The sequence below is a fragment of the Cucumis melo genome, chromosome 11, assembly GCF_025177605.1.
Source record: "Cucumis melo cultivar AY chromosome 11, USDA_Cmelo_AY_1.0, whole genome shotgun sequence".
NCBI classification, from domain to species: Eukaryota; Viridiplantae; Streptophyta; class Magnoliopsida; order Cucurbitales; family Cucurbitaceae; genus Cucumis; species Cucumis melo.
In genome coordinates this window covers 8357315-8371638 of record NC_066867.1, presented here as the reverse complement: position 1 = coordinate 8371638, position 14324 = coordinate 8357315, and positions in this window count along the sequence as shown.

Below are 14324 nucleotides of genomic sequence, written 5' to 3'. Positions count from 1 at the left end.
GAGTGCTTCTACACATGTTTTAGAAAGTTTTACCTACCTATTTTGTATCTAGCATGTGCGTTGCAACTTTCAAACTTCATATGTGCAACCTCAAATAAGTCATATACTTGTTTTAGTTGATATGTCAACTTTTAACTTCAAATCAATTTTTGCAGGAACTAAAAAGTTTAAGGTGGTTTAAGGATGATACACATGTTCAAATTTTAGTTGTTGCGCTAGTGTATAGGATGAGGGAACGAAAAAAATATGAAGGAGGCATGTTAAAAGGCATTAGTGTTAGTAAAGAAATAACACATAAATATTTAATGGTTGAATTATACGATCTCGTAGAAGTTGACCCTACAGAGTTCAACATAAAGATAAGATGCATATATGAGATAAAAGTGGAAAATGAAGATCCTCCATTTGAGTTAAGCAATGACCATTATTTGAAGTTTTATATTTTTTGTGAAAATCCATTGAAGGTCTCCTTATATTTCTCATTTGAGCCTAGAAGCAATCAAAGTAAGAAAGAGTTAAAACATGTGTTACAATTTAGTATCTGGCAGCAACCAAGTTCATAACTTAAACCTTCATCCTCCAATTGCAATGGATACGTTAGACAAGAATGAAGTTCATGTTGGTGAAGTTCAGGTTGGTTTGTGTGAGAACATGATAGGGACCGCTCCGACTATATGGGATATTATGAGTCATATGATTCAAGAGATGATACTTTTACATGAGAATTAGTTAAGATGAACAATTAATCGTTTGACATCCCACGACAAGAAGATGCTCTTACAAAAGATTGCAAAGGAAAAGTTAAAGTTCACTATGGCTCCACTACCCAAAAGTTGAATGCAAAAAGAAAATGTTTGGTCTGAAGAAAGCTCTACAAGTAAGGAGTTGGATGTAGGACAAATATTTTTTTCCAAGAGAGAATTGTCAATGAGATTAATATTGGAATTTGTGTCCTAAAACTCGTACTTTGTTATTTGATTCAATAAAATTTATTATTGAGTGCTATAATCTTAAAACCAATAAATTAAGATCCCAAGGCTATTTTACTGAGTTTGTCAAATACACTTGAACTTTATGTATAGACATAAACATGGATTAAGTTCAAGTTAATAGCCCAAATAGTCTATAGTGTATGAATAAGGTTAGGCGCCTTATTCTGGATAAACACTATGGATACAGCCCGCTCCGTATTTAGTACAAATAATGTAATCCTCGTTCATGTAGAGACATGGGAGTTGGGGCATCCTATGTAAATGATTTGCATAATACTGAAACCACGAAATAGTCACTTTTTGTTATAACACCGTAAACTATAAACTGATTATTTCATTTATGATGACCTAGGTAACTTGATCTTAATCCTGTGCTAACTATGAACTTCTGTTCATTCGGTAGTATTCTTAGATCTGCATAGGTGAGGCAGCTCATCATCGCTGGTCCAATAAGCCTCCCATTTCAGGAATAAGACCAAGTGGATAGCTAGGGACATAGGGTGCAAAACGAAATTCACTCCTACCCATTTCTGGGATAGTAGATAGGTTGTTTCCTTAAGGACTGAATCCAAGTCTTGAACAAGGGGCTCCACCTTCTCATTAGCCCTAGAAGGATTCAAGTTTATAGGTTGGACCTTAAACCAATTGTTCAATAGTGGATCAGTAGGTCTTAAGGAACAAGATGTAATCTCGGGGGTAAAACAGTATTTTGACCCAACCAAGATTACGAACAACCTGTGAAGGATCAACTTACTCATCATGGTTATATCAGGTAGACAGAAATATATCTATAGTGAGGGGAGTGTAACTAAGTGTCTTTAGTGGAATGACTCTTTAGTTAACGAATGTTGATTAAGCTTGGTCTAAAAGAGTTTAGCCAGTTAATCTCGAATCGTTGGACCTCATGATCTATAGGTCCATTAGGTTCCCCTACTAGCTCATATGGATTCAACTAAGAACAAATATGTTGAAGTAATTCGAATTGTTCGAATAAAGATAAGAGAGAGAAATTGACAAATATATAAGATATAAGTCGGTAGAAATAACTTTAAGTTTTGTGTTTAAATATGATTTAAATAAATATGAATATAGATTCATATTTAAAAGCTTGAAAAGTTTAGAAACGGTCAAAGTTGTAAAAGTCAACATGTTGATTTTTAACTTTGAGCTTTGACCAGGATTTATATTCAAATATGATTTGAATTTTAGAGAAATGAATACGGATTCATACTCAAGAGGTTAGAATTAGTCGAGACAGGAAAATTAGTAAAAAGTTAAAAATTTAACTTTTAACTAAGAAAAGTTAAAGTTTGACTTTGACTTAATTGGTCAAATGACCAAAATGCCCCCTTTGACTAATTACTTTATTAATTAACAATTAATGGGAAATGTGGCAGATTATTGTGAATTTGAAGCCACTAATTTCTTTAAAGAGTTAATGAATTGATTAGGTGTTGATAATATATGAAATAATTTGCATGTAAATTTCATATAAAACTTCTCATTAGAGAATGAGAAGATGATGACGTTTTCTTTGACGGCAGTATCATTTCTCCAAATGACGAAGGTGCCCGATCACTCCTATTAGGGTGGTGGATCTGAAAACAAAAGCCCGATCGTCTCCCGATAGAAGTTGGATCGCTGACGGCAGTATCACCTCTCCAAAGGACGAAGGTGCCTAATCGCTCCTACTAGGGCGATGGATCTGACGACAAAAGCCCAATCGTCTCCCGATAGAAGTTGGATCGCTGATGACAATATCACCTCTTCAAACGACGAAGGTGCCCGATCGCTCCTACCAGGGTGGTGAATCTGACGGTAAAATCCCGATCGTCTCCCAATAGAAGTTGGATCGCTGACGGAAGTATCACCTCTCCAAACGACGAAGGTGCCCGATCGCTCCTACCAGGACGGTGGATCTGACAGCAAAAGCTCGATCGTCCTCCAGTAGAAGTTGGATCGCTGATGACGAAGTTACTTCTACAAATGATTTCAAAAAAAAAATCCTTACCTTTTGAAGACGCGTCTAGAAGTAAAGAGAGGCACGACAACTCTAGTTCCTAAAAAAAAGAGATAGAAAGTTTTAAATTTTTTTTAATTATTATTAAAAAAAAAGAAGAAAAATAAAAATAGAAAGGAAGAAGAGAAGTTTTTTTTTTCTCTCATACCTTTGTTCTACTTGATAAGAGTCCAATTCCTAATAGGATTTGGAAAGGTTTTAATTTTTTTTTTAATAATAAATAAAATTAAAATCCAATTATCTTATGATATTTTATTTTGGAATAAAATTTCGGATTCCACTTTTGAAATATTCAAACATATTTTAATATTTTAATTTTTAAAATAAAATTAAAATTCAATTATCTTATGTTATTTTTGGAATAAAATCTCGAGTTCTACATTTTTAAACATATTTGAATATTTCAAAGTTTAGATTTTAGCCCAGATTAAAATTAAAATTTAGATTTTACCTCTATTTGTTTTATCTCAAGTTTAAATTGGAGCCACAAATCCAACTTTATCCCAAGATTGAGATTTCGTATTTATCTTAAAATTAAATTTGGTCATTTTATTCCAATATTAAAATTGGTCATTCCAAATTCTTATCCATACTCATACAAATTAGGGTACGGTAGAAACCCCATTCTTATCTCAAACTAAAATATGGTTCCAAAATTTTATCTAAAAAAAATCAAATCATCATCAAACTCAAATTTTTATACTAGAATTTTATACTCAAATTAAAGTAAATTCTGGATAAAACCTTAAACTTTTCTTAAATTAAGGATTGACCATATCCCCACCCTTATTTCAAATTTAAATCAAACTCAATACTAAATCCATAGTTTGATTAATTGGATATGTCAAATTGAGCAAAAAAAAAAAAAACTCGTATTTGGACTTTAAATTTATCTTTTCGAGATTCACCCACCCATACACGTGCATAAATCTCGAAGGGGGCATTTGTTGAATAAGAAATTTTGGAACCAATCTTGGTACGTCATTTACTAAAATAATTGTATTTGGGATTAACTAAAAATTGGCATGTGTCCCAAATTAAATTCAAAGACAAATTGGACAATTCTAACGATGTCACATGTCTTTATTATGGCAATTGGATCAAATTAATTATTTTGGTTCAATTAAATATTGTTTACTTTGGTTAAAATTCAATTGAGTCCAAAAATAAGCTTAATTTAGCGCAAAATTAAGTAAGACTAAAATCCATGCGATTAAGCTCATGGGTATGGTCCATGGACCAGATCAGGCCCAAGTCTATAAAAGCCCATCATGGAACTTTATAAATAGATGAGTTCTCTTCATTTGTGGAGGTTGGAAATTTTTGACTCTAGGAGGTCCAGAGAGAATTCTCCAAGAGATAAGGCCTCCTTTGAGCTTCGCTTCTTCAAATCAAGCGCAAGCATTTGGCCGAGAGAGAATCAGAGGATCAAATTCTAGAGATTGAACCACATCGCATCAAATCAACATAAATACAACATCAACACAAGTTCAACTCCACGAATCAAATTTCTTTGAACATCTCGTGTGAACAATCACCGACTTTATTGTATTTTTCCTAAATATTTGTTAGATAACAAATGAAGGTTACTAGAAAATAAGTTAGGGTTTTATCTTAGTTAGGCTTTTTTCCTCTTATTAATAAATTATATTTCTTTTATGACATTATTGAAATTTGTCAATAAAATTGACATTTGGAGAAATAAAATTATTGGAATTTGAAAAGATATTTGATATTTGGGGAAATAAAATTAATGATGTTTGGAATAAAATATATTTTGTGACAATTTAGGAAAAAATGTGATATTTGGGGAAAGAAAATTATTGATATTTGAAATAAAAACTATTTTTAGAGGAATAAAATTATTGAAATTTGGAAAAATATTTCACAACTTACAAAACTTGAGTGGGGCTCAAGGAGAGGAGAGAAAATAATTTTCTTTCTATTTTGATATTTGGGAAAAGAAAATTAATGATATTTGAAATAAAATATATTTTGTGTAATTTAAGAACAAATTGTTAAAAGGTTGGAACATAGCCACTACACCAAAACAAGAGTTTAGCAAATATAATGCATTATTTAATATATATTATAATCTGACACTTCAAAAATAATATTAAAATACAAAAATCGATAATGTAAGGGGTACATGTCCCCGCTAGCCCTTTAATAAATCCGCCCCTGATCGTAGAGATGAAAAAGATGAAATATGGGAGACAATTTGACTTTGAATCAGTCGATTAGTTTTGTTTTGTTATTTTTGAGTTTTTGTAATTTTTTTATGCACATAGATTTATCTATACTATATATAATCTATATCTATACTATATATAAAAGGATGGAAGTGGAGAAACTTTTTAGCCTCATTTTACCCTTTTATCATAACTTTTTTTTAGTCTTGCTTTAGTGTCAATTTTGTCATTTACATAGATTTAATGTTTGTGGTCATTTTCACATTTAACAAGATAGAAGTTACACTTCCTCCACTTTTCATGTCCTTATTATAACTTTTCTGAAAATTTTAAAATTTCGTCTCGAATTAATTATGTCATTTAAATTTATCCAAATCCATTAACATTCCTCTCTCTCCCTTAATCTTCTATCTCCCAACTATTCATATTCCCTTCTTTCATATTAACTCTTTTGTATCTTTTTCGACCTTTCAAATCTTTGGATATAAATATCCCATTTTTTTCTTCATTCGTGATCACAAGTCACAACAAAATGCTAAGGGTGAAAAAGAAATCAAACCATGTTCTTCTATTCTCTTCTATTTTTTTTATTTATTTTGTTGTCTATTTTTTATATAGAAGTATGCTTATGTATATTTCTTCATTTATAGGTTTCTTTATAGTACACAACATAAGTTGTTAAAACTTGAACCACTAATTTCGTGGTTGACATGTACATATGTTTATGCTCTTTATATTTCAATCATGTAATATTGAGAATCTTTTTCTAATGTAACCATGAGAATCTTGCTCATAATTTTTCCTTCATTTAATTTTTTTTATTAAAGCTATTTTATTAATGAAATGGTTGAGTTACTTATACTTTGATTTTATTAAAATAATGTAAATATTGTTGGAATTTATTAAGTACACATAAAGGTAATAAAATGTATAAAGCAAAAAATATTAAAGTCTTTCCTTTAATTTTTTACCTACAAAATCATTTTAAAAAAATTATGATTTCAGATTTATAATTTCATAATCTCAGAAGAAATATGATTTTGGTAGCTGTTTTACCCTTTCATAATAGCATTTTTTATTCTTGCTTTAGCGACAATTTTGTCATTCACATAGATGTAATGTTTGTAGTCATTTTCACATTCAACAAGATAGAAGTTACACTTCGATAACTTTTTATCTCCTTATTAAAAAAAAGTTTTGATTCCATAAACGATATTAGTTAATGTTTTACGTTATTAGAGCCATAATTTTTCCATATTCCATAACTGATATTACATAATGTTATATGTTATTACACAATTAACAACCTTTCTATCTTCCACTTTATTTAGATACATAAAGATTAGATTGTTAAGTTTGCAACGTGTAAGCTCAAGATGTTAAGAAATGAAATTTGAATTGTGCCAACAAATCAAATTCAAAGATACATTCGGTCAATGGAAAATGAAAGAAACATAGGAGAAGAAGAAGAATCTGGAGGAGTTGAAGAGTACTTTTAAGAGAAAACTCATTGCAAGCTAAGTATCACAAAAGTAATGTAACTCACTCCAATCTCGAATCTAATTTTACAAAGATTTATAGGTTCAATTTAATAGAGCGTTGTTACTTTACAGTTTGTGAGTTTACATATTCAATTTACCTTTTGTTGCAAAGGGGTAAATAAAAAATGCAGCGAAAAATTAGCACAACAAAAGAAAAAAACAATACGAGAGATGAACAAGAAACCACAGTACTCTTAATTTTGTTGCAAGAGCAATAATTGTTATTATTGACCAACAAGATGTATTTTTTTCGGTGCACCAGTTGTGATAACTAAGTGTTGTCAATCAAAGACTATAGACAAGGAAAGCATGTGATGGTAGAAAATATGTGAACAAATCAATGTGAGATCTAGGGGCTTTGATGTTTAAAAATATAAACATGTATGTAATATTGCTTTTTTATGACCCATGAATATTATTTGTAACATAGATAGTCATGCAAATAATTATTTCTTTAGGATCTCAAGCTACAACTCACTATAAATGCAAATTAGAAAAATTTAGTTCCAAACCTTTGTGTATATTTATTTTTTTAATAAAAATACAAAATAATGTATGATTAAAATTTAAATTAATTGTGACATATAACAATCTTTTGAGTATTTATTAAATATGATCCCACATTAATCAAGTTGTTCAAGTTCTAATTAATGATTTACATAGGGACATTTTTTAGCCAAAAAAAAAAGAAAAATTTAATATAATTATGACATTTATTTTATTGAATCCTTTGTTTTTATAGTAATGTTGCATACTTATATGATTGAAATATTCAATTTCACATTTGCATTAAAAAATCTACACTTTCATTTCAAATTATAATTAAAATAAGAAATAAATTTTAAAACATACATTATGATATTTTTAAATTTACTTTTCATTTTTCACTCATTATGATGTGAATATAAAAATGATATAAATATGAAAATATTGAAATGACTTATCCAATCTATAGTATATATAAAAGCCTCAAAGTGGAGAAACTTTTTTCTCTCCATTGTACCATTGAGTTTAGTTCTATGTTCCAAATCACTCTTTGGTTTTATGGTAAATTCATTTTTAATTTTATTTTTTGTAATATATATAATTATAAAAGACACACTCTCTCCCACTATTTTTTGAATTAATTATACATAAATTTAGTGGAATTAAAAAAAGTTGAATACAAATAATTTTTTATTTACCCACTACTTTTTGAATTAATTATACTTTAACTTTAGTGAAATTAAAGTATGTAGGATGTGAAGAGTTGGAATGCAAAAAGTTTTTCATTTACATTTTAGAAATTAATTAAAAATTAAATATATTATTAATTCTAATTAATAATACAAATTTAAATACTTGAAAGTTGAAAAGTTTTTGTAACATTTTTTTTTACTATATAAAAGGCTTCCTTGATTTTTTTTTACCAATGTTGTTATTGAGAAATTTGGATTCATCTAATGGATTGTGTAATGGGACAAGATTGGTATGTCGATCATTTAGCAAAAATATTATACATGCTAAAATAACAATGAGTGATCATGTAGAAAAACAAGTTTTTCTTTCACGAATACCATTAAACCCATCAAATGACAATGGACATCCATTCAAGTTCAAGAGAAAACAATTCCCCATTCATTTATGCTTTGCAATGACAATTAACAAAGCATAATGACAAACAATTCCTAATGTTGGAATATATCTTCTTGAAAAATGTGTTTTCTCATAAACAACTTTATGTTACACTATTTAGAGGAATTTCAATGAAAACAAAAGTTTGGATCAAACTCGGAGGTGACAATAAGTTACCTTCAAATTGAACAAAACATATTGTTTATAAAGAAATCCTTTTTTGATATATGCAAGTCTTACATTTAAATTCTTATATTTTAATCTAATTATTATAACTTCTTCTCATGTACATATAATTCTATTACATTTTGAATTTCATACCTTTAAATTTAGAACAACCTAAACATATACATGCAATGTTTAGTATAATCTAAAGCTACACATTATACGTGTCATGCACGTGTATTTTACTAGTTTTTTAAATTTAAGTTAAAATTATAATTTTTCATGCGTGATTTACTCGTACATCACACGCGTTGTTTACTAGTTCTTAAAAATATTTTTATTTTAAAATCGAGTGATATAAAAAAAGAATTAAGAAAATATTTAATTTTCATATAAGAAACCCAAATGTTTAATAACATTAAGAATAAAATGTGCCTAAGGAAGTTGAAGGAAAATTATTGCTGTTGATAATATTTTTTTTGTTATATTTTTTTAAAAACTATTATTTCCTTAAGTTTATTTTTTTTAAGAAAAATATTTTGTAACAATATTTTAAAATATTTTTTTGTTAAATATATATTTTTATAATATTTAGGTAATCTTTCTAATATAATAAAAAAACGAACTCTTCGGAGGTTCAGTATTTCTCAACACCTCCTTCTTTTAAAGAAACTACTAAAGCATTGCTCGCCTAAACTTATGTCGGTGCCTAGGCTATGGAGACCATCAACGCAAAGGAACATTCGGAATCAATGGTCGATGTTGTCTTCACTCAAACAAAAATATAATTTTTCTTCTTTGTTGGACGAGCTCACTCTACCTCCCTTATCAATGCATATCTATCTCGAAAGGATATGGTACTTTGTTTTTTCTTTTTCCTCGTATCAATCAATTAAAAATCAGGGCCATAATCATTACCTTATCTAAGATATAATCAAACTTAAATAATCCCAAACTTTAGGCCCTAAATCCAAAACATAAATTTTAGCATACCCAACAAATGACTTGATGACTTGAAGAAACTAATAAAACACACACTCACACTTAAAGGTATTCCACAAAAATTGAAATTATCTGTGTTGTGATTTTTGTGTGTGTTGGGTATTAGAGTTGGTGACAAAACTTCTATATAATGGAAGTGAGTGTGTTTTGGGTCTATATTAAGTCTTTCTTTTATTTATAAAAAAATATGAGTATTATGGCTTTCAGGATTGGGAATAGAAGAAAATGAGGAGGAAGAGATAAAAGAGAAGGATGATTAGAAGGAGGGGGAAGGGGAGGGGGGATAATCGTGATGAAGAAGAAGATGATGAGGATGAAGAAGATGAGAAAGAGGAGGATGAAGAGGTAGAAAGAAAAAGAACATGAGAAGGCACAACAGACAGAAATAGGTGAAAGAGCCACCTGAATAGGTATGTCTGCAACAAGCTACTACATGTGTCTTGCCCCTTTGTAGCTGTAAATGGAGAGGTGTGCCCTATTTTCAACGATGTTATTGTAACAACAATGAAAATTTCCGTAATCTCTTTACTCATATGTAATTGGAGTTCCTGAACGAAGCTTGTGGTGACTGAACAATGCAGTGGATGTTGATGCACTGCTGTTGGGAGTGTTGTAGAGAATTTAAAAATAAAGCATAACATGATTTGTTGATTTCTTATATGAACTAACTTTGTTCAATAAACATTTGATATGTTGGTACAATTCTTGGACCCTTCTTAAAGTATTCTATTATTAACTTGTAAATGCATTCTTCTCTACCATCCATCATTTTAAGGATCTTTTCTACTTGTATCCTTGAGATATGAGATTCCTTATTTGATGTATTACTTTTTGTTGAATTACTTTTGTAAAAGACACTATTTTTTGTTCATCACATTGGTGAGGATTGGATTGATAAATCCTTAGGCTCGTTACAATTCTTTGACAATATTGGAGATCCCAACATTGTCTCATATTAAAATGTTCTAGGTGTAAATTAAAACTACTAACAAAGACATGTGAGGATTGGATTGATAAAGCCTCAGACTCATTGCAACTTTTTGACGATATTGGAAATCCCAACATTGTCTCATATTAAAAGGTTCTAGGTGTAAATTAAAACTACTAACAAAGACTTGAATTTTATCTGTTAGTTATGAAAATTATAATTAGTGCAATTGTGGAAATATACAATATATGTATAAAAGACTTGGAGGATAATTACACTTATTCTTACTACTATAAAATTGACCGCTGTTGGCGATAAAAAAGTCAAAAAACCTATGTTTAGGATTAATTGGAAAACTGAAGTGATTTTTAAAATAAATTAGGTAAAAGGGTAGATTTGAAAAAAATAATAGGGAAAGATGGTGATGAAGGAGATGAAGATGATGAAGAAGATGAAGAAGAAGAAGATGATGATGAAGAAGTAGCCCTAAATCCAAAACATAAATTTTAGCATATCCGACACATGACTTGAAGAAACTAATAAAACACAAACACTTGAAGAAACTGAAATTGTGTGTGCTGTGATTTTTTGTGTGTTGAGTATTAGAGTTGGTGAAAAAACTTCTATATAATGGAAGTGAGTGTGTTTTGGGTCTATATTGAGTCTTTGTTTTATTTAAAAAATATATGCACTAAGTATGACTTTCGGAATTGGGAATAGAAAAAAGTGAGGAGGAAACGATAATTGAGAATAAAAAAAATAAGAGGAAGAGATAAAAGAGAAGGATGATCATGATGGGAGGGGAGGATAATCGTGATGAAGAAGAAAAGGAGGAGGATGAAAAAGAAGAAGAGGAGGAAGAGGATGAAGAAGATGAGAAAGAGGAGGAGGCAGAAAGAAAAAGAACATGAGGAGGCACAATAGATAGAAACAGGTGGAAGAGCCACTTGAATAGGTATGTCTGCAACTATGAAGCTACTACATGCCCCTCGCCTCTTTGTGGCTGTAAACAAAGAGGTTTGCCCTATTTCCAACGATGTTATTGTAACTGGAATGCAAATTATCGTAATCTTTTTACTCATATGTAATTGGAGTTCCTAGACAAAGTTTGTGGTGACTGAACAATGCAGTGGATTTTGATGCACTGCTGTTGGAAGTGCTGTTGGTAGGATGAGGAGAATTTCAAAATAAAGCATAGCATGATTTGTTGCTTTCTTATATGAACTAACTTTGTTCCATAAACATTTGATATGTTGGTACAATTCTCGGACCATTTTTGAAGTATTCTATTATTAACTTGTAAAATTGTCTATGCTTTCTTCTTTACCATCCATCGTTTTAAGGATGTTTTCTACTTGTAACCTTGAGATCTGGGATTCCTTATTTGATGTAGTACTTTTTGTTGAATTACTTTTCCAAAAGATACTTTTCTGTTTATCACATTGGTGGGGATTGAAGTGATACAACCTTAGGCTCATTACAACTCTTTGATTGAAGATCCCAACATCGTGTCATATTAAAAGGTTCTAGGTGTAAATTAGAATTACGGACAAAGACTAGAAATCTTTTCTGCTATGAAAATTACAATTAGTGCAGATTGTGGGAAACATACTATGTATAAAAGACTCAATGATAATTACATTATATTTATTCTTACTACTACAAATTTGACCGTTGTTGACGATAAAAAATAATAAATAAATAAATAAATAAATAAACCTATGTTCAGGATTAATTGGAAAACTAAAGTGATTTTTTAAAATATATTAGGTAAAAGGGTAGATTTGAAAAAAAAATAAGAAAAGATGGTGATGAAGAAGATGAAGATGAAAATGAAGATGATGAAGAATATGAAGTATAAAAGAGAAGGATAATGATGACGAGGGAGAGGGGAGGAGGAAGATAATGATAATGAAAAGGAGGAGGATGTGGATGAGGAAGAAGATGGTGAAGAAGAAGAGGATGTAGAAGTAGATCATGATGAAGAATATGAAGTAGAAGATGTAGAAGATGATGATGAAAAATATGAAGAAGATATAAAAGAAGAAGAATATGAAGTAGAAGATGATGAAGAAGATGAAGAAAGAACATATGAAGCGGCAGAAGGGAAGTTGTATGTGTTGGTGAACACTTTTTTTTTTTTTTTTTTTTTGTTGTGTTAGGGTAGTGCAATGGGTTGAACAACTAGTATATAATAAAAGATGCATTTGTTTCAACTATTTTTTTTTCAATTTTTTGGTATCTCTACATGTGTTTATCAATATATTTCAAAGATTTTTGTGAATAATTTTTTTATTAAATAGTTTGTCACATGACAAATTATAATTTGACAATTTGATGAAATGAAAAAGATAGGTTCAAGTCGATTAAATATTTCAATTATTTTGATTCTGTGTTTATCTAAATGATAAATACAATAAAATTAACTTTTTACTTTTCACCTTAAAAAAAATTAATATATATAGTATGAATTTTACTTTAAATATGTTTTCTTATAAATTATGTTTTGGTTTAAATGTCTTCCTTTTATAATAAAATTTTATAAATAATTGAAAACCACTTTTTAAGAATTCTATGCACGTTTTAGCATACTAGTACTCTTAAAAGTACCATTCATAGCTAAATCTATTTTCTATTAAATTAAAAGAGACTACGTAGGGAGAATCTTTATCGGTCCCTTTTACTCCTACACTTTCATAAATTCCTATGTACCCTTTGTCGAGTGGTCTTTATTTTTCAAGTGAGATCTTAGGTGACTCAATGCATTTGATGTTGATGGGATGCAAATCTTTGGGACAGGATGTATCTGTTCGATGAAGGTGTGTTACATTAATACATTGATTCTTTTATGTGAGATGAATGTGTAAAAGAAAAAATAAAATAAATACATGCATTTATATTTAAAAAAACAGTTTAATTAACGAGATCCAAAATTTAGAGAAAATATTAAAAAAAAAAACAAAAGATTTAATTGAATGAAAATAATGATTAATACGATGAAACAACACATTATTTTAAATTTAAAAACATTATAATAAAAATTATTGCATTTTATGCCTTATAATAGTGGATATTAACATATATTAATTCAATAATATAATTACTAAAACACTTTTTCTCTCTTTAAACTAGAAGATTATTTTTTAAAAAGATGATATATGAAAGCATTAAAACAAAAGCTATTACATTATCTAACTTCTAATTTTATTTATTATATCTTTTTAAATTACTATAAAAAAAGATTGAACGTTGGACGAGTTTCTTGACTTCTCATTTTGTCCATGCATTTTGTGTAAATGAATACTTTGCTCCTTCAACCTTTAGGGCATGGAATTTCCATTGGTGTGTTTTAGAAATGTTAGAATAGATGCAACCTTACGTGGATGAGACACAACTCATTGGGTACAAATGATTATTAATTATATTCTTTAATCTTTGGGTCACGACTCCTTAAGTTTAAGTGTATGTTGATTGTTTTTATATAAGTGGTTACACATCGAATGAATGTATTCATTCATATATGGATCCATATAAAAGACAATTTATTGAGATAAGTACTTGTTGCTAGATGTTAGAATAGAAGATACATTTATGTCAACATAACACTACTTTGAAAATAGTTGGTATTAATTTTGGAATCTATACATCAATTACTAATTTTACCGTTTTTTTTTTTGTTAGAAAGAGATTTCATTATATCATATACATTTATAAAGTATAGTGATAGGGTGGCAAAAGTTATTTGAGTGTTTCATAAAATATGATTTTCAATTAATAAACCAAACGTTTAAAATATAAAATAATAAGGAGAAATGTCGACAAAAAAAGAAACTACTTATAAAATATTGTAAAAAAATTTAAAATAGAAAA